The sequence below is a fragment of the Macaca nemestrina genome, chromosome 14 (genome assembly GCF_043159975.1).
Source record: "Macaca nemestrina isolate mMacNem1 chromosome 14, mMacNem.hap1, whole genome shotgun sequence".
Taxonomy (NCBI): Eukaryota; Metazoa; Chordata; class Mammalia; order Primates; family Cercopithecidae; genus Macaca; species Macaca nemestrina.
Window position 1 is genome coordinate 76,355,996 of NC_092138.1, and position 22,771 is coordinate 76,378,766.

Here is a 22,771-nt window from a genome sequence, read left to right on the forward strand (position 1 = left end):
GAAGCTTTATTCCTTCTTGAAGATAGGTTAGAGACAGGCAGTCTTGGGTTCAAATCCCAGCTTTGCTGGCTAATCCTTGAGTAGGCAAGCCACTTATGTCGCTGAATCCTAATTTTCTCGTCTTCATTGTACAGTTGTTGAGGATTAGAGAGGATGCATGTCTTTCTGTCACTGTATCTGACGTATCTTATGAATTTTATTTGCAGCTGTATCATGAGGCTAATTCTGACTATTCATACCATGAATAAGTATTGTTCCCTGTTCACAGATAGACAATTGATTTTATAATAAAATTGTTATTTAAGTCTAGAAAATTTTATGGCCACCTCTATTTTAGATTCGATATTTTTGGCTAAAAACTTATCTTTGGGATTTTTAAAAGGAAAACAGGATAGCTAATATGTGTCTTAGAATGAAGTCACTGTATGAATCATTCATTTTTGTTTCAGTAGTCTCTGAAATGGAGATAGTCTGTGGCTGTAATCAAGTAACAAATATTGGAGGCAAAATCTCTTCACAGGTAGTCTCTTCCAGTCCTCAAATTTTGAGCTGTATATATTTTTTCTAACGGCTTTATAGAGATATATTTTCCATACTGTGTTAGTCTGTTCTCATGCTGCTAATAAAGACATACCTGATACTGGGTAATTTATAAAGAAAAAGAAGTTTAATGGACTCACATTTCCACATGACTGGGGAGGCCTCACCATCATGGCGGAAGACGGAGGAGGAGCCAAGGCACATCTGACATGGCAGCAGGCAAGAGAGCTTATGCAGGGGAACTCCCATTTATAAAACCATCAGATTTCGTGAGACTTACTCACTATCCCAAGAACAGCATGGGAAAGACCCTCATGATTGAGTCACCTTCATCTGGCCCCTCCCTTGTACAATTCAAGGTGAGATTTGAGTGTGGAGATATGAGTGATGTATGGTTTGAGCCAAACCATATCATATATCATACAGTTCACTTAAAGTGTATAATTGAATAGTTTTTTTAGTGTATTCATGGAGTTGTGCAATTATCACTACAAATCAGTATTAGAACATTTTTATCACTCCAAAAAAGAAACATTGTATTCTTTAGAAGTCATTTCACATTTTCCCCAATACTTCCAGCTATAGGCCATTTTATTTATCCACTCATCAGTTGATGGATAGTTTGATTGTCTCACTTTTTGGCTAAAATGAATAATAAGCTGTGAACACTCATGTAAATATTTTTGTGTGGACATGTGATTCATTTCTCTTGAGTATATCATCTATGAATGGAATTTTTAGGCCATATGTTAATTCTGTTTATCCTTTTGAGGAACTGACAGATTGTTTTACAAAGTAGCTTTATCTTTTTATATTCCCATCAGCAATGTATGAGATTTCCAATTTCACCACACCATTACTAGTGCATAGTATTGTATTTTTTGTTACAGGCACCCTAGTTGGTGTGAAGTGGCATCCCATTGTGGTTTTGATGTACATTTTCCTGATGACTAATGATGCTGAGTATCTTTTTTGTGCTTGTTAGGTATTTGTATATCTTCTTTGGAAAAAATATCTAGTCAGATTATTTGCTCATTTTTAATTTATATTTTGTTTTAATGTTGAGTTGTAAAATTCTTTTCATATTTTGGATACTAGAACCCTATCAGACTTAATGATTTGCAGATATTTTTTTCCATTCTGTAAGGTTTTTTCTTCACTGATAGTGCCCTTAGAAGCACAAATTGGTAAAATTTTGATGAAGGCCAGACTCAGTGGCTCACGCCTGTAATCCCAGCACTTTGGGAGGCTGAGGTGGGCAGATCACCTGAGGTCAGGAGTTTGAGACCAGACTAGCCAACATGGTGAAACCCCATCTCTACTAAAAATATAAATATATAAAAATTAGTTGTGGGTGCCTATAATCCAAGCTACTCAGGAGGCTGAGGCAGTAGAATCACTTGAACCAGGGAGACAGAGGTTGCAGTGAGACGAGATTGTGCCACTGCACTCAAGCCTGGGCAACAGAGAAAGACTGTTCTCTGAACAGAAAAAAAAATACAAACAAAAAAAACCCAACAACACTTTTTTTTAATGAGTCCAATTTACCTATTTTCTCTTTTATTATGTGTTCTTTGTATGTCATAACTAGGAAACCATTGCCAAATCTAAGATCATAAAGATTTACCTCTATATCTTCTTCAAGAGTTTTATAGTTTTAGCTCTTGTATTTGGTTTTTATGATCTGTTTTGAATTAAGTTTTGTGTATGGTATGATGAACAGTCCAAGTTTTTTCATGTGGATATCTAGTTGTTCCAACACTATTTATTGTAAAAACAATTATTTTCCTTTGTGAATTGCCTTTACAATCTTGTCAAAAATCAGTTGACTGTAAATTTGAGGGTTTATTTCTGGATTCTCAATGTTATTCCATCCATATGTGTGCCCGTCCTTATGCTATTACTACTATGTCTTAATTGTTGTAGCATTGTAGTTAGTTTTGAAATCAAGACGTGTGACTGTGGTAGGATCCAAGATGGCTGATTAGAAGCAGCTGTGGTCCATGGCACTCATGGAAAGGAGTGAAAAGGGGCAAGTGAATTCAGCACCTTCAACTGAAATACCCACCTTGCAGTGGGACTGTCTAGGCAAACAGCTCATGTAGGGTAAGGGACCTTGGGCTTTGGAATGCCCAAATGGTTTGGACAAGGAAGGTCCCCTCCAGTGCAGCACACCTCCTCTACCAAAAAGCAGCCAGACTGCTTTTTTAAGCGGGTCCCTCATTCTGTTCCTCCTGACTGGGTGAGACCTCCCGATAGGGATCTCCAACCACTTCCTACAGCTGGGAACAGCATGGAGCCAAAGGAACCCCCACTGCCAGCCAAGGGAAGCAGTGAGTGATTATGCAACTTGCCCAGGGATCCACGCTTCTCTCATGGACCTTTGCAACCCGTGGATCAGGAGATCCCCTCGTGAACCCATGTCACCAGGGTCTTGGGTCTGATGCACAGAGCTGTGTGGAGTTTTGGCAGAGCAGCCACTCAGGCGCACACAGAGACACAGGATTTTACATACTGTGGCCCTGGGGTCCCCAGCAAGCGAGGAAATCCATCCGTACATATTCCTAAGAAGGGGGCTGAATCCAGGGAACCAAGCAGCATCGTGCTGCAGGCCCCACTTCCATGGCACTTCACAATCTAAGACCCACTGGCTTGGGTTCCAGCCTGCCATCGGCAACGTGCTGGAATCTGCCTGAGACAGGTCTGAGTTCCTGGGGGGAGGGGCGGCTGGCATCTATGCGGTTTGGTAGACTTAGCCGTTCCAGCCTGCTGGCTTTGGAGAATATGAACAGTCCAGATGAGGAAGGGTCCTCCACAATGCAGCACAGCTCCCTTGGTAGATCATGGCCAGACTGCTTCTTTAAGCAGGACCCTGATTCATTCCTCCTCACTGGGCGGGACCTTCCTGTGGGGCCTTCAGCCACTTCAAAAGGGTTCTATTGGGACGTAGCTCTTAGGGGGAGGAGTGGCCACCGTCTCTGTGGTTTGGCAGACTTAGCCACTGTAGTCTGCTGGCTTTGGAGAATACAAATGTTACAGATGAGAAAGGGTTTCCCCACAGTGCAACACAGCTGCTTTGCTAGATCGTTACCAGACTGCTTTTTTAAGCCGGACCCTGATCCATTCCTCTTCACTGGACAGGACCTTCCTGCAGGGACGTCATCCATTCCAGCCAGGGTTCTCCATCTCTCCCTGGGATGGAACTCCCGGAGGGAGGGCCAGTCACCATCTCTGTGACTCAGTTGACTCATCCATTCTAGGCTGCCGGCTTTGGAGTGCCCAAATGGTTTGGACAAGGAAGGTCCCCTCCAGTGCAGCACACCTCCTCTACCAAAAAGCAGCCAGACTGCTTTGTAAAGCAGGTCCCTGATTCTGTTCCTCCTGACTGGGCGAGACCTCCCAATAGGGATCTCCAGCCACCTCCTACAGGTGCATTCGGTCCGGCAGCAGGTCAGTACCCACCTGGGGCAGAGCTTCCAGGGAAGGAGCTGACTGCCATCTTTGCTGTTTCATAGCCTTCACTGATGATACCTCCAGGTTTGGGAAAAACCAAGGTATCTAGGGTCTGGAGTGGACCCTCAGCAAACCACAGCAGCCCTATGATAGACTGGCCTGACTGTTAAAAACAAACAGAAAACAACAACAACATAAACAAAAAAGACCCCATAAAAACCCCATTCGAAAGTCAGCAAATTCAAAGATCAAAGGTAGATAAACCCACAAAGATGAGAAAGAACGCAAAAATGGTGAAAACTCAAAAAGCCAGAGTGTCTTTTCTCCCCCAAATGATGGCAACATCTCTGCAGCAAGGGCATGGAACTAGGCTGAGGCTGAGATGCCTGACTTGACAAAAGTAGGCTTCAGAAGGTGAGTAATAATGAACTTCACTGAGCTAAAGGAGCATGTTCTAACCCAATGCAAAGAAGCTAAGAATCATGATAATAAAGGAGATAATAGCCAGAATAGTCAGTTTAGAGAGGAACATAATTGACCCGATGGAACTGAAAAACACAACATGAGAACTTCACAATGCAATCACAAGTATCAACAGCAGAATACCTGAAGCAGAGGAAAGCAGCTCAGAGCTTGAAGACTATCTTTCTGAAATGAGACAGGTAGACAAAAATTGAGAAAAAATAGTGAAAAAGAATGAACAAAACCTCTGAGAAATAGGGGATTATGTAAAGAGACTTAACCTGTGATTGGAGTACTTGAAAGACACGAGGAGAATGGAACGAAGCTGGAAAACATACTTCAGGATATCATCCAGGAGAACTTCCCCCACCTAACAAGACAAGCGAACATTCAAGTTTAGGAAATCCAGGGAACCCCAGTAAGATACTCCACGAGAAGATCAACCCCAAGATGCATAATCATCAGATTCTCCAAGGTTGAAATGAAAGAAAACATGTTAAGGGCAGCCAGAGAGACAGACCAGGTCAGCATCAAAGGGAAGCCCAGCAGACTAACAGCAGACCTTTCAGTGGAAACCCTACAAGCCAGAAGAGACTGGGGGCCAATATTCAATATTCTTAAAGGAAAGAATTTCCAAACCAGAATTTCATGTCCAGCCAAAATAAGCTTCATAATTGAAGGAGAAATAAGATCCTTTTCAGACAAGCAAATGCTGAGAGAATTTATCACCACCAGGCCTGCCTTGCAAGAGGTCCTGAAGGAAGCACTAAATATGGAAAGGCAAAACCATTACCAGCCACTACAAAAACACACTGAAGCACAGACCAGTAACACTGTGAAGCAACCACGTAAACAAGTCTGCAGATAACCAGCTAGCATCATGATGATAGGATCAAATTCATATAACAACAATACTAACCTTAAATATAAATGGGCTAGATGCCCCAATTTAAAGACACAGAATGGCAGGCTGGATAAACAGCCAAGACCCATCAGTATTCTGTCTTCAAGAGACCCATGTTCTGCGCAAAGACACACATAGGCTCAAAATAAAGGGATGGAGGAGAATTTACCAAGCAAATGGAAAACAGAGAAAAAAGGCAGGGTTGCAATCCTAGTTTCAGACAAAACACACTTTAAAACCAATGAAGATAAAAAAATGACAAGTGCATTACATAATGGTAAAGGGTTTAATTCAACAAGAGGAGCTAACTATTCTAAATATATGTAAACCCAATACAGGAGCACCCAGATTCATAAAGCAAGTTCTTAGAGACCTACAAAGAGACCTAGACTTCCACACAATAATAGTGGGAGACTTTAACACCCTACTGACAATATTAGACAGATCATTGAGACAGAAAATTAACAGAGATATTTAGGACCTGACCTCAGCTCTGGATCAAGCAGACCTGATAGATAGCTACAGAACTCTCTGCTCAAAAACAACAGAATGTATATTCTTCTCATTGCCACATGCACTTAATATAAAATTGACCACATAATTGGAAGTAAAACACTCCTCAGCAAATGTAAAAGAACTGAAATAATAACAGTCTCTTAGACCACAGCACAATCAAATTAGAACTCAAGATTAATAAATGCACTCAAAACCAGACAACTACATGGAAATTGAACAACCTGCTCCTGAATGACTCTTGGGTAAATAATGAAATTAAGGCAGAAATCAAGAAGTTCTTTGAAACTAATGAGAACAAAGAGACAGCATACCAGAATCTCTGGGATGCAGCTAAGGCAGTGTTAAGAGGGAAATTTACAGCACTAAATGCCCACATAAAAACCTAGAAAGATCTCAAGTTAACAACCTATCACCTCAACTGAAAGAACTGGAGAACCAAGAGGAAACCCCAAAGCTAGCAGAAGACAAGAAATAATCAAGATCAGAGCTGAACTGAAGGAGATAGAGACATGAAAAACCCTTAAAAAAAAAATCAACAAATCCATGAGCTGGTTTTTGGAAAACATTTATAAATAGACTGCTGGCTAGACTAATAAAGAAAAACAGAGAAGAGTCCAACACAATCAGAAATGATAAGGGGGATATCACCACTGACCCCACAGAAATACAAACAACCGTCTGTATAAAGAACAGTATACTATAAACTATACTATAAACAGAGAATAATAGAAACACCTCTGTGCAAATAAACTAGAAAATCTAGAAGAAATGGATAAGTTCCTGGACACATACACCCTTGCAAGACTGAAACAGGAAGAAGTTGAATCCCCAAATAGACCAGTAAGGAGTTATTAAATTGAGGCAGTAATAAATAGCCTACCAACCAAAAAAAGCCCAGGACCAGATGAATTCACAGCTGAATTCTACCAGAGGTACCAAGAATTGCTGGTACCATTCTACTGAATCTAGTCCAAAATATTGAAAAGGAGAGACTCCTCCCTAACATACACTGGGGCCTGTCAGGGGGAGGTGGAGGGAGGGAGAGCATCAGGAAGAATAGCTAATGAATGCTGGGCTTAATACCTATGTTATGGAATGATCTGTGCAGCAGTCCACCATGGCACACATTTAGCTGTGTAACAAACCTGCACATCCTGTACATGTACCCCTGATCTTAAATGAAAGTTGAAGAATAAAGAAAAATAAATAATAAAAAAAAGTGTGACACCTCTGAATTTGTGTGTTATTCTTTTTCAGAATTGTTTGACTATTCTGGGTCACTAGCATTGCCATATGAACTTTGGGATCAACTTTACAATTTCTGCAAAGAAGCCAGCACTTATTTTGATAGGGATTGCTTTAAATCTGTAAATTGATTTGAGAATAATTGCCATCTTAACAGTAAGGTTTCCAATTCATCAACACAGGAGTTCTTTTGATTTAGTTTGGCCATCTTTGTTTTCAATATACACGTCTTACACTTTTTTTGTTAAATTTATTCCTAAGTATTTTATTCTTTTTTGATTTTATGCTAAATACAATTGTTTTAAAATATCACTTCCAGGTTGTTTATTACAAATATGTAGAAATACAATTGATATTTGTATATTGATTTTGTATCCTGCAACCTTGCTGAACTCATTTATTAGTTCTAATAAATGTTTTAAAAGGTAGATTCCTGGCTGGGCATGGTGGGTCATGCCTGTAATCCTAGGACTTTGAGAAGCCAAGGTTGGCAGATCACTTGAGGTCAGGAGTTCGAGACCAGTCTGGCCAACATGATGAAATCCTGTCTCTACTAAAAATACAAAAACGGAGGTTTCAGTGAGCCAAGATTGTGCCACTGCACTCCAGCCTGGGCAACAGAGCCAGACTCCATCTCAAAAAATAATAATAATAAAATAAATAAATAATAAAATAGAAGATAGATTCCTTAGGATTTTCTATATGCAGGATCATGTCATCTGCAAATAGAGATGATTTTACTCTTTACTTTTCAATCTGCATGTCTTTAATTTTCTTGCCCAGTTGTCCTGGCTAGAACCTCCAGTATAGTGTTGATAGAAATGGAGAGAATGAACATTCTTGTCTTTTTCTTCGTCTTAGAGAGAAAGCATTTGGTATTTCACTATTAAGCATAATGTTGGCTATGGGTTTTTCCTAGATGCCTTTTAGCAGAGTAGGAAGTTAATTCCTTTCTACTCCTAGTTTGCTGAATGGGTGGGAGCTGTATTATTTTTGAGTTTCTAACTTTAAAGAAAATGAATGTATATTGTGGGTTTGGTAAGAATAAATAAATAGCACTGATACCTTACATTTTCTTGAGTTACAGGATCAGCTTTTGTTCATGACCTAATTTGTGGAATAAAAATGATAATTTTTCTTACAATTGTTCCTGGATGTAAAGTTCTATATTTTAACACCCAAACTTAAACACCATACTGCAATGTAATAATAATAAAGATATTTAAAAATAGGAAAACATACAATGCTGAACTTCTTTTATAATATTTCTCAACATTTTCCTAATTAGAAAGTATATCCACCAGTTTCTAAATAGAATGTTCATTTTAAACTAATTCATTTGCCCAAATCCCATTTAGAGTTTACTGAAACTGATAATATATTTCATAATCTTAATCTTTTTTTTTATCTTTTAAATTTTATTTCAATAGTTTTTGGAGAACAGGTGTTTTTTTGGTTACATGGATAAGTTCTTTAGTGGTAATTTCTGAGATTTTGGTACACCTAAGCAGTGTATACTATACCCAATGTGTAGTCTTTTGTCCTTCATCTCTCTCCCACCCTTCCCCTCAAGTCCTCAAAGTTCATTGTATCATTCTTATGCCTTTGCATCCTCACAGCTTAGCTCCCACTTATAAGTGAGAATATACGATATTTGGTTTTTCATTTCTGAGTTACTTCACTTAGAATAATGGTCTTCAGCTCCATCCAGGTTGCTGCAAATCCAATTATTTTGTTCCTTTTTATGGCTGATTAGAATTCCGTGGTGTATACGTACCACCTTTTCTTTATCCACTTGTTGCTTGATGGGCATTTAGGCTGGTTTCATATTTTTGCAATTGCTAATTGTGCTGCTATAAACATGAGTTTGCAAGTGTCTTTTTCATATAATGACTTCTTTTGCTCTGTGGAGGTACCCAGTTGTGGGATTACTGGATCAAATGGTAGTTCTACTTTTAGTTCTTTGAAGAATCTCCATACTGTTTTCCATAGTGGTTGTACTAGTTTATATTCCTACCAGCAGTGTAAACGTGTTCCCTTTTCACCACATCTACATCAATGTTTTAAAAATATTTAAAAATAAAAATTGGCGCTATAAGGAGTAATTGTGAAATAGAGCTGTTGTGAAATAAAGCAGAAGAAATGGTAAAGAATGACTAAAACTGAAAAGAGGCTGTTGGGTTTTGAAATTAAGAGATATTTGGTGACCTTAGTAAAAGCAATTTCAGTGGACTGGTAAGGGATAGAAAAATGATTGTAATCAACTGAGGTGAATAAAAAAGTGAAGATGAAGAGTATAAACTATTTTAAAGGGATTTGGAGGGAGTATAAACAGGAATAACACTTGGGAGAGTATTTTGGCAATATCTGACGAGGGTGAAAATTCACGTACCTTGTGACCTGTTCACTCTGTTTCTAGGTATAACCAACAGCAGTGTTTCCCAAGATATGGTACAGGGCCCAACTTTATCAGGATCACTTTAAAAAATGCTTTAGCAGATGCTATTCAAATTGGCGGCGGGGCTGATGGTTGTGCTGAGACTCGTCACTGCCCGGGCCACTGGGCCTGAGTGTTGCCTTCGCCGCCATGGACGCCACCGGGCGCTGACAGACCTATGGAGAGTCTGGGTGTGCCTCTTGGGCCTTATCGGGCCACCAAGCTGGAATGCCCTTCAGGCAGGCATGTGTTATTAGTCCTACTTTACCAATGTGGACACTGAGGCTCACAGACGTTAGAGGCCTTCTAAAGTCACATCTACAGCAAGTGGCAGAGCTAGAATTCAGATCTTCCTGGTATGGCCATCTTAAATGGATTCTGCTACTTATGGAATGAAGTTACCACATCTTTTCGAGCAGGAATGCCTCTAAGAAAACATAGACAACACTTTAAAAAATATGGCAATTGTTTCACAGCAGGAGAAGCAGTGGATTGGCTTTGTGACCTATTAAGAAATAATAGCAATTTTGGTCCCAAAGTTACAAGTCAACAGACTATCCAACTGTTGAGGATATTTCTTAAGAATCATGTAATTGAAGATATCAAAGGCAGGTGGGGATCAGAAAATGTTGATGATAATAAGCAGCTCTTCAGATTTCCTGCTACTTCGCCACTTAAAACTCTGCCACGAAGGCATCCAGAATTGAGAAAAAACAACATAGAGAACTTTTCCAAAGATAAAGATAGCATTTTTAAATGATGAAACTTATCTCGTAGAACTCCTAAAAAGCATGGAATACATTTATCTGAGGAAAATGCTGAGAAAATAAAGCATGAAATAATCAGTGAAGATCAAGAAAATGCAGTTGATAATAGAGAACTAAGCCAGGAAGATGTTTAAGAAATTTCGAGATATGTTATTCTGATCTACCTGCAAACCATTTTAGGTGTGCCATCCCTAGAAGAAGTCATAAATCCAAAACAAGTAATTCCCCAATATGTAATGTACAACATGGCCAATACAAGTAAACATGGGGTAGTCATACTACAAAACAAATCGGATGACCTCCCTCACTGGGTATTATCTGCCATGAGGCCTGGCAGATTGGCCAAGAACTGATGATATGAATAATTCAACTAATGTTGGATTTGAACAAGATGTGTTCAGAACAATCACAGATTATTTTCTAGATCTCCCTGAACCTCTACTTACTTTTGAATATTACAAATTATTTGTGAACATTTTGGTTATTTGTGGCTATGTGATAGTTTCAGATAGATCCAGTGGGATACATAGAATCCAAGATGATCCACAGTCTTAAAAATTCCTTCAGTTAAACAATTTGAATTCCTTCAAATCAACTGAGTACCTTCTTCTCAGTCTGCTTCATAGAGAAAAAAGAAGAATCAGATTATTCTGAGAGACTACAGATAAGCAATCCAGGATTTCAAGAAAGATTTGCTAAGAAAATGCAGCTAGTTAATTTAAGAAACAGAAGAGTGAGTGCTAATGACATAATGGGAGGAAGCTGTCATAATTTAATAGGGTTAAGTGGTATGCATGATCTATCCTCTAACAGCAAACCAAGCTGTTGTTCTTTGGAAGGTATTGTAGATGTGTCAGGGAATTCAAATAAGAGGCATCCAGTGTGTTTCATCTATCTTTTCCAAACATAGAAGGACAAAATAATAAACTGTTTTTAGAGTCTAAGCCCAAAGAGGAATTCCTGTTGAATCTTCATTCAGAGGAAAATATTCAAAAGCCATTCTGTGCTGGTTTTAAGAGAACCACTACTTTGACTGCTCAAGACCAAGAGAAGTTGTGTCATGGGAAATGCAAGTCAAAACAGCTTTGTAGGTCTCAGAGTTTGCTTTTAAGAAGTAGTACAAGAAGGAATAGTTATATCAATACACCAGTGGCTGAAATTATCATGAAAGCAAATGTTGGACAAGGCAGCAAAAGTGTGCAAACAGCTATGGAAAGTGAACTTGGAGAGTCTAGTGCCACAATCAATAAAAGACTCTGCAAAAGTTCAATAGAATTTTCAGAAAATTCTTTACTTCCAGCTTCTTCTGTGTTGACTGGCACACAGAGTTTCCTGCAACGTCATTTAGAGAGGGTTGCCATTGATGCTGTACAGTTAATGTTGTTTGTTACTTCCCCCAGCAAATTATAGAAAGCTTCAACTTTTAATGCGTATGATTTCCCAAATGAGTCAAAATGTTGATATGCCTAAACTTCATGATGCATTGGGCACAAGATCATTGAGGATACATACCTTTTCTTGGTATGTGCTATGCTGTGCTAAAGAAGTGGATCTTGATGAGCTTCTTGCTGGAAGATTAGTTTCTTTCTTACCGGATCATCATCAGGAAATTCTTCAAGTACCCTCTTACTTACAGACTGCAGCGGAAAAACATCTTGACTACTTAAAAAAGGGACATATTGAAAATCCTGGAGATGGACTGTTTGTTCGTTTGCCAACTTATTCATACTGTAAGCAGATTAGTGCTCAGGACTTTGATGAGCAAAAAGTTTCTACCTCTCAAGCTGCAATTGCAGAACTTTTAGAAAATATTATTAAAAACAAGAATTTACCTCTAAAGGAGAAAAGAAAAAAGCTAAAACAGTTTCAGAATGAATATCCCTTGATACATCAGAAAAGATTTCCAACCACGGAGAGTGAAGCAGCACTTTTTGGTGACAAACCTACAATCAAGCAACCAATGCTGATTTTAAGAAAACCGAAGTTCTGTAGTCTAAGATACTAACTGAATTAAAAATCATGTAATAGTTGTGGAACTTTTATAAATGAAGCCATATCTGAGAATGTAGCTAATCAAAAGGAAGTCTGTTATTAATAAGGTATTTCTAAATAAACACATTATGTAAGGAAGTACCAAAATAGTTGTTTATCAATGTGAGACTCCTAGGAAACTAACTAGATCTCAACTGAGAGCACATAACAATAGGTGATACCAAATACTTTTTGTTTTTAACGCAGCTATGCAGTAAGACTATCATGATGTGTACTAAAATTTTATTTACTTGAATTTTGAAACCTGAGCTGTGTTCATCAAGATTAAACTGTAATTCTGTTTTTAAAAGAAAATTTATCTGCATATGTACAAGTTCTGAGATATTAGCTAATGAATTAGTTATTTGGGGTTACTTGTTTCTAAGTATAAGAATGTGAAGAATATTTGAAAACTCAATGAAATAATTCTCAGCTGCCAAATGTTGTACTCTTTTGTATATCCTTTTTCTACTTTTGATCTACTTATATATATGTGTGTGTTTTTAAAATATGTGTATATTTTATCAGATTTGGTTTTGCCTTAAATATTATCCCCAATTGCTTCAGTCATTAATTTGTTCAATATATATATTTTGAATTCTAATTTGCATAGTCTATTACAAGATGGGGATATAAAAGAAGTATAAGGCAATCATATATTCATTCAAAAGATACTTATTTAGCAACTGCTATGTGCCTTCATTGTTCCAGATATGTGGAGACAATGATAAATAAAACATATAATCTCTTCTATAAGGTATTTATTTTTAATCAAGGGAGATACACTTATCAGATGCTTAAAATAACAACACTACCCACTGAAATCAGGGCATATATAATCATTCAGCTCACGACTGACTTCTATGATGATGGAACAGGTCTCTAAGCTAGTGATTTTCAAATTAGTGCACATTAGACTCACCCGAGGAGTTTTAAAACAGCCTATATGCCTAGGGCCTAACTTACACTAATTAAATCTGAATTTTAGGGATGTTGTATAGGGATTAGTATTTTTTTTAATCTAGGTGATTCCAGTATTCAGCCAACTGTGAGAATCAATGTCCTCAATGCTTTTTTTAAACATGTTTATAAGTGTCAAGGTAGTGGCACATTGACTTGATGTTTTCATTGGAAGAAAATGCCTGCCAAGTATAAATGCCTCTCATCTTAAAACAAGGTTCTTCAGGTTTCTGCTTGATTGACTTGGTACAAACTTGAAGCAAGTTGCCTTCTATTTTTTACTCCAAGATTGTTTGATATCTATTCCTTAAGTGTAAAGAAATATATAATGCCTGGGTTGTAATAAAATCTTAATGTTTAATGACTATTCTAATTTCTCAATATAATTTCATACTATTTCTCTATAAAATGATAGTGTTCCATTTAACATTACTGATTTTTATTAAAAATCTGGACAGAGAATTATAAATATGACTTTATCCTAGAAACTCTGGCTATAAAATTATTGGACCAAATTGAATTCTTTCTAAGGCGTTAGTATGCTAAAACTTTCTTTGTTTATAGATATGTAAAATGTGGGTTATATTGCAAATTGATATTAAAATTATTTGGGGTTTTGTAACAATTTTGAAAAATGCTTTAGCAAAGTAACGTTTAATATTTATGAAATTATTAGAAATGAGCTCCTTTAAAATTTTTTAAAAGTCAACTTTTTAGAAGTATAATTGATGCATAATAAACTGTATTCATGGATAATAAAGTACATTCAGTCTAGGAGTACATTTTGATGAGTTTTGACAAATTTGTATACCTGTGTAACCACTACCACAGTCAGTGTATGAAACATTTCTATCACTTCGGAGCATTCCCTTGTACCTTGCTCTGATAAATCCCAGCCACTATCCATAGCCCCAGTATACCATTTATCCACTTTATATCACTACAGATTAGAGTTGTCTTTTCTGTAGTTTCATATAGAGTCATATAGTATGTACTCATTTTGTTTTTGAGATTTACCCATATAATTACATATTCCTAAGTAGTATTAGGTACCACAGTTTGTTTTTCCAGTTATCTATTGATGGGTTTTGGTGTATTTCCAGCTTTTGATTATTTGAATAAGGTTGTTATAAATAAAGCTGCTATGAATATGTGTACATATATGTCTATACATAGACATGTATTTTCTTTGTCTTCTTATTTTTTTTGAGACAGAGTCTTGCTGTGTTGCCCAGGCTGGAGTGCAGTGGTGTAGAAATAAGCTTGTCTGGTAGGACCTACATAGCCAGCATTGCCATTACTGGAGCCATCAGTGAATTTTAAGATGCCCAGATTTCATATTGTTCAAACACACATGCTCTACAAACAATTTGTGCGGTTGATACAATCACGGGGTTGTGAGGCGACATTCATCCTCCTCAGTTTACAAAGAAGATGATGGGATTAAGAGATTAAAGACAGGCATAGGAAATCACAAGGATATTCATTGGGGAAGTGATAAGTGTCCATGAAATCTTCACAATTTATGTTCAGAGATTACAGTAAAGATAGGCATAAGAAATTATAAAAGTATTAATTTGGGGAACTAATAAATGTCCATGAAATCTTCACAATTTATATTCTTCTGCCGCGGCTTCAGCCGGTCCCTCCGTTCGGGGTCCCTGACTTCCCGCAACAATATTAGGTACCACAATTTGTTTTTACAGTTATCTGTTGATGGGTTTTGGTGTATTTCCAGCTTTTGATTATTTGAATAAGGTTGTTATAAATAAAGCTGCTAGGAATATGTGTACATATATGTCTATACATAGACATGTATTTTCTTTGTCTTCTTTTTTGTATTTTTTTGAGACAGAGTCTTGCTCTGTTGCCCAGGCTGGAGTGCAGTGGTGTAATCTTGGCTCACTGCAACCTCCGCCTCCAGGGTTCAAGTGATTCTCCTGCCTCAGCCTCTCAAGTAGCTGGGAATATAGGTGTGTGCCACCACGCCTGGCTAATTTTTTGTATTTTTAGTGGAGAAGGAGTTTCACCATGTTAGCCAGGATGGTCTCGATCTCCTGACCTCATGATCCGCCTGCCTCGGCCTTCCAAAGTGCTGGAATTACAGGCATGAGCCACTGTGCCTGGCCAGATATGTATTTTCATTTCACTTAATAACTAGGAGTAGAATTGCTAGGTCATCTGAAAAGCATATGTTTATCTTTTTAAGAAACTGCCACACTATTTTTCAAAATGGTTGTATCATTTTACTTTCCCACCAGCAATGTATGAGACTTCTGATTGTCCTAGATCCTTATTAATTATTTGGTATTATCAGTCATTTTAATTTTAGCATTTTATAAGTATGAGGTGATATCGCATTGTAGTTTTATTTTGCATTTCTCTGGTGGCTAGAGACTTGAGCGTCTTTTCATGTGTTTACTGGCCATTCATATATCATCTTTTGAATAGTGTCTATTTAAATATTTTGTCTATTAAAAATTGTATTATTATTGAGTTGTAACAGTTCTCTGTATATTCAGGATGTCAATCCTTGGTGAGATATATGTATTGCAAATAATTTTCTCCCAGTTTATGCTGTTCCTTTTTATTTCTTTAGTGTTGTCTTTAGAAGAGCTGAAGTTTTAAATTTTGATGAAGTTTACTTTACTAGATTTTCCTTTCATGGTCCTTCTTTTTGTGTCCTATTTAAGAAATTATTTTATTCCTCAAGGTTTTGAAGAGTTTTCACCTATTTCTTCTAAAAGTTTTATAATTTTTGATTTTTTTTCTTTTTTTTTTTAAATTATACTTTAAATTCTAGGGTACATGTGCACAACATGCAGGTTTTCTACATATGTATACATATGCCATGTTGGTGTGCTGCACCCATTAACTCGTCATTTACATTAGGTATATCTCCTAATGTTATCCCTCCCCCCTCCCCCCACCCCACAACAGGCCCTGGTGTGTGGTGTTCCCCACCCTGTGTCCAATTGTTCTCATTGTTCAATTCCCACCTATGAGTGAAAACATGCAGTGTTTGGTTTTCTGTCTTTGCGATTGATGGTTTCCAGCTTCATCCATGTTCCTACAAAGGACATGAACTCATCCTTTTTACTTTTAGAATCTGTGAACCATTTCAAAATAAGTTTTACGAGTCCTATGAGGTAAGGGTCAGGTGTTTTGTTTTTTTTTTCCCATATGAATATGAAGTTGTTACAACACTGTTGAAAAGACAGTTCTTTCCCTCATTGAATGATCTTGCCACCTTTGTTGAAAATCAGTTGGCTTGACCTATGTGGGTCTATTTCTGGAGTATATTCTGTTCTATTGATTTATATATCTATTTCTAGCCAATACTAAACTGTTTTAATTACCATAACTTTATAGTAAGTCTTAAAATCAAGTAGTACAGTTTCTCCAACTTTATTCTTTTTTCAATATTTCTTAGGATAGTCTACATCTTTTATATTACTAAATAAGTTTTCTGATTAAGTTGTCACTTTCTATGGAAAAAAGGCCTTCTGGAATTGTTTTTGAGATTGTGTCTATAGAGAAGAAGTCAGGTCTTAAAAAGATTTAGTCTGTTGATACATGTTTCTCCATGTATTTAGGCCTTCTTTAAATTTTTGGAGTACTATTTAGTGGTTTTCATTGTTTTATATGTATCTTGTTAAATTTAAATTTATCCTGAAGTAGTTCATATTTTTGGATGCCTTTAGAAATAGTAGTTTTTCAAATTTCAATTTGGAATTTTACGTTGCTTGTATTTAAATATATAGTTAATTCTTACACATTGTTCTTGTATCCTGTGACCTTGCTAAATTTGCCTGTTGGTTCTGGTAGCTTCTGTGTAGATTCCTTAGCATTGTCTATATATATGGTCTTGTCTATGATAAAGATAGTTTTACTTTTTCCTTTTCAATTTGTTTTTTTTTTTTTCCTTGCCTTATTGTATTGGCTAGAATGTCCTGTACAATGTGAAAGAAAAATGGTGAGAGTAGACATCTTTGTTGTGTTTGTGACCTTAGTGGAAAAACATTCAGCCTTTTACCTTAAATATGATGTTAGCTATTAAGCATCTTATAGATGTCCTTTATGAGGTTGAGGAAGTTCTCTTTTATTTCTAGTTTGCTGAAAGTTTATCATGAATGGGTGTGGGATTTTGTCAAATGCTTTGTTCTGTATCAGTTAAAATAATCATAGGGGTTTTCTCCTATATTCTGTTAGTATAGTGGATTACATTGATTGATTATTAAAATGTTACGTAAATCTTTCATTTCTGTGATAAACCCCATTTAGTCATGATGTGTTTATCAGTCATGGATATTACTGAATCCATTTTTAAAAATATTTTCAAGGATTTTTTTTCCTGTGTGTTAATGGATATTGGTTTGTAGTTTTCTCTGTAATTTTTTTCTCTTTTTTGTACTAACATAAAACTGGACTTTTTAAATAAATGGAAAAGAATTTCTGTATTCTCTGAGTTTATGTAGGTTTGATATTATTTATTGGTAAATGTTTGATAGATTCACTAATGAAGTCATTTGGGCCTAGAATTTTCTTTAAAGGAAGGTTTTTGATAACAGTTTCTTACATAGATACAGGGCTATGCAGATTTACTTGTGTCTGTTTTACTAAGTTGTATTTATTAAGGAATTTGCCATTTCACTTAAGTTTTTTATTGTTGGCATGAAATTGTTCATAATAGTTTTTTGTTATCCCTTTAATGTCTGTGGAATTTGTGGTAATGTCTCTCCTTTCATTCCTGATATTGGTAATCTGTGTTTTCTTTTTCTCTCTTTTAAAAGCACTCTGCCTAGAGGTTCGTCAATTTCATGGATTTGTGTCAAAGACCCAGCTTTTGGTTTCATTGGTTTTTCTGTTTTAGATTTCATTAATTTCAGGTCTTTATTATATCCTTCCTTCTGTTTACTTTGGGGTTTACTTGGTTCTTCCTTCAGTATAAAGAAAAGATTGATAAATTTGACTCCATAAATTGTTTTTTAAAGTTGCACGGCAAAAGCCACTGTGGACAAAGTCAAAATATAGCTATCAAATAACTGTGATAAAATACTTACAACATATATCAGAGGGCTGGTATGCCTGATATATAACAGCCTCTTAAAAATTAAGGGATAAAGGACCAAAACCTGATGGAAAAGTTAAAGTTATCAACAGACAGTTCACACAGAAAAGATCGGGAAATGTTCCTCAAACATATTGAAAAATGTAGAACTCGTACTTGAGAAACATTAATTAAAATAACACTTGAGATACCATTTATCATTCATCAAACTGGCACAAAATTTTAAATTTTTTATTTTACTTTTGAGACAGGGTCTTGCTCTGTCGCTCAGGCTGGAGTGAAGTGGCATGATCATGGCTCACTGCAGCCTTGACTTCCCAGGCCCAAGCGATCTTCCCACCTCAGCCACCTGAGTGTAGTTGGGACTACAAGTGTGTGCCACCATGCCTGGCTAATTTTTGTATTTTTTGTACAATTTTGGTTTCACTATATTGCCCAGGCTGGTCTCAAACTTGGACTCAAGCAACCTTCCCACAAACTAAAAGTTTAAAAGTCTGGCTACACATTCTGTTGATGAGGCTGTGGAGAATCAGGCACTCCTGCAAATGTTCTTTTTCAGTGTTTTCTGGATTTCTTCTATGTTTGTGTTTTTTCAATATATTTTTAGCTATTCTTGTTTATTGATATGAACTTTAATAGCAATTTGTCTAGCTCTGTAAAAAACCATGTTATTTTTATTGCAATTGTGTTTATTGTTTATTGCAATTTATAAGCTAATTTAGGGAGGCAGTTATAGGAAGACAAGCATGGAATGAGACAGGAGTGAGGACAGAGCCTTAAAGTTCTCTAATATTTAGAGAAGGGAAATCTAGAATGGGAAATGGAAAAGGAGTGGTTGATGAGAGTTTTAAGGAGGAGGAGATGGTTTTAAGGAGTGTAGATGTGCTGAATACTGATGAGAAGTGTCTTCAGGTAATGTATTGTTTAATACATGAATGACAGACACTGTTCTTAGGCCCTTTTGGGGATCCAAATGATCATATATACATTGAATAAGGTGTAATGTATATATTTTATTCATTGATGCATTGAATAAGGTGTAATGTATTGTTGAATACATGAATGAGGGACACTGTTCTTAGGTGCTTTGGGGGATATAAGTGATTATATAAACATTGAATAAGACCCAAACCCTATTCTTAAGATATTATTGTCTAAAAAGGAACATGAGATATGCTAACTCAACTTTTTAAACTTTATGAGGAGAGGTACTAAGTTTGCAGTATTCATCACTGCATCGTTAGCATTGAGTCTAGTGTATATAGTTGATTTTTAATATGTATTTGTTGACTAGTAAATGGTCAAAATGCTCTTTCACAGGTCTCTAATTATTGCACACTTAAAGATATATACCAAAAATGAACAGTTCATTCGCCTAGCTTTTTTTACATTTGTAAAAATATAAACCCTATGATTTTAATTTATTTGAATCATTCACGTGTTAGCAAAGTCTGAGGGAATGATATAATCTATGGAGAAAGCATAGAGTGATCAGAAAACCTACTTGAATATGCCATGTGCCATTAGGGATTCATTTTAGGGCCAAGTGACTTTCATTGGAAGACACTGATAAGGGCCTATTGGAATAGACACAAGTTGCACTGCAAAGGATTATTTGAATTTGGGCAGGTAGAGACAGGAAGAAGTATGTTCTGGATGAAAAGAGAGATTAATTGTGCAAATTTTTCTTATATAGATATATTAAGGTATCCTTTGAATTAATGCTATGAAGTAGATGTTATATTTATTCATTCAGTGTATTCTCAATGCTAAGCACTACAGAGAATATAAAAGTAGATGTAAGTGCCATTTGTACTTATATTGTGTGTCACATTTTACTGGACATTTTGAAATGGTGTAACTTGAGATAGCATATAAACAATTTCTTTACCTGAATTAATTTATATTTTAGGATATGTTGAAAATACCAAAATATTTTTAGGGCTTCTATTTTCTTTTGTTTCCTCTCCTTTTTAAGTAAGAGACTATGAAGCCAAATACTGTTTATTTTAGGTAATATGCTTTTTCTTTTAATAGTTTGCTAAATAAGGAGACAGTTTTATATTTTATTTGTAAAAGAATAAGGATTTATTCTATTTGTCACAATTATATTTGTCACCTTGTTAAATCAAGGTCTGATAAGAGGCTGAATTCACAGAATTTTGTCCTTGAACCTCATATGTCTATCTCAGCAGTAATTTCTGATGCCAGCAATACTTCTCAACTGAGTGATGAGTCTTTTGGGAGTGGAGATTCTATTAAAACACTCGACTTTGAAAAATACTTATTATAGTTCATGTTCTCAGAAAATATTTTAAATCTTGACACTCTTCTCTTTTGGATTTTGTAAAAAAAAAAAAAAAAGACATTGCTGTTTTCCTGACAGTAGACCATTGTTTTTTATTTGACTTCTATTATCTTTTATTTGCAGTTCCTTAAGTCAAGCTATGACCAAGGTGATTATGCTAGTGTATCTCATTGTAACTATTTATTCTAAGGAATAATTTAATAAAAAAAGTCCTTAGATCTTACCCAATAATGGCATAAACTTGGAGGTTAATGTTATATTTAGACTCCTCATTTTACATTCTCTCCAGGTGTGTACACTCATATTTATGCGTTTACCTTTCACTTGTGTGATAAACGACTTCCAGATCTATATCCATTGTTTAAATGTTCCTGGGAAATCTCCATTACTGCCCTTACTCTTCTTTACTGTTTGGCAATTACTGATTTACTTGCCTATCTCTGACTAGTAGGTAAGCTCCTTGAGGGCAGGGACTACATTTAACATCTTCTGGAAGACAGTTGTTAATGTTAATGCACAAGCAGAATATTTTAATCATATTGTTAGTTTTAGACTTAGTGCTGTATTGCATTTCAGTTTGCCCTTCTACAGTGTAACCCTTTTGGGGTCTTACTTTAAGCCTGAAGTATATCCCTGGGCAATTTCACCTTGTCTGACCTTGAGTTCCAACTTATCTTCCCAATACCAAGCAGCTGGCTGCTAAAGTGTCTGCTCAGCTTTTTTTCTCTTGGATAGTAGCACCATCAGGTTCTGCCTATTTCAGTTGTTTGTCAGTGTCTTTTAGCAGTTACTTTATGTACTTCTGTCTTTTGTTGATTTTGGTGAGAGACTGAGTCCTGATAGAAGCTATTTAATCATGACTGGCCTGAAGTCCATGGGCTTGTATTTAAAAAAATTTTTTTAATTGAGTTCAAATTCACATAAAATTAGCTGTTTTAAAATATACATTTCGGTGATCTTTAGTACTCTCACAATGTTGTGTGTCGATGTGTTTTTAATTTATATAAATTATAGTACACTCTGGCTCTTGTTTTGTGTCTCATTTTCACCTAACAGTATGTTCTAAGAATTTTTTGCTTTTTCTTTTCTAGTCTATTGCATAGTATGCATTTAACTTACCTATTCCTTTTGTAATGAACATATACTTTTCTTCCAACTCCCCCTACTGTATTGCAACTAGTAAGAATTTATTCTTGATACCATTTTCCCCAAGCAGGTAGGTTATGTAGGGGTCTTCTTTGGAAATTTGATACCCAAAATTTCTAGTTTGAGTCATTATCTGTGTTCTGGAGGAATTGACTCTTGGGGAAATTCCTGGATTCTTTGGAGCTATTCTAGACTTGAAAGTTCTCCTCCCAGATTTATGTTGGCATCAGTCTAATTTCTTGAGTGTATCTAAACATCTGTGAACACTGTGCATTTTGCCACATAAAGGAATGGGAGCACTCTCTACCCTTTGAGGTCTTGGTTCCTTTATATAAAAATATATATGGAAAAAATTGGGGGATAGAGACTTTCTACAATCTGTTGAGGGTGGAATTCTGCAATTCACTAAAAGTCTGTGACTTTAGATGATGATAGTCAGTTTATTTAGTAATTGAACTCAAAATCTGGATATTGCAAACTTCTTTACCACTTATTAGCTTTGTGACTTTGGGCAAGTTATTTAACCTCTCAGAGCCTTGGTTCCACATCTCACTGATAAGGATAATAATAGAGTAGTTGTTGGGTTAAAATTAAAGAGAATGACAATGTAAAGCACTTATCTTAGCTCTGACACAAGTGCATGGTAATGTTGATATTTTATCTTACTTCCTTTGAATACTAAATGCATTTTTGTGAAAGTGGTTATTCTGATCATTTGGCACCCCAAAATATGGTACCTTGTATTATTTTTAATGAGTTGTGTTCTTTTCCATTAAGTATAATCTCATGGAGAACAGAGATTTTACCAGAATGTAGCTTAAATTGCTTTTCCTGCAGTTTACATTAATGCATTTTGATTTTTTTCCTTTGTTTTTCTCTCTTGAGAAACAAAAAGCATTTGTATTTAAATTCAAAATTGAACTTTTTTCCC

General features: G+C 36.1%; 1 protein-coding gene and 1 pseudogene across 3 annotated transcripts in view; both read left to right on the forward strand.

Annotated features, from left to right (window-relative positions):
• The window catches only part of LOC105481023 (transmembrane protein 38B), a 79,508-nt gene that overhangs the window by 54,372 nt on the left and 2,365 nt on the right, over positions 1-22,771 (forward strand). The window contains exon 6 of one of the 3 annotated variants that reach the window (XR_011612765.1): positions 701-899. The exons of the other annotated variants lie outside the window; for them this stretch is intronic. The gene's annotated coding sequence lies outside the window, so the exon portion shown is untranslated. The remainder of the gene's footprint in view (positions 1-700; positions 900-22,771) is intronic. 3 annotated transcript variants of the gene reach the window in all.
• On the forward strand, positions 906-22,769 carry LOC139358186 (DEP domain-containing protein 1A pseudogene; annotated as a pseudogene).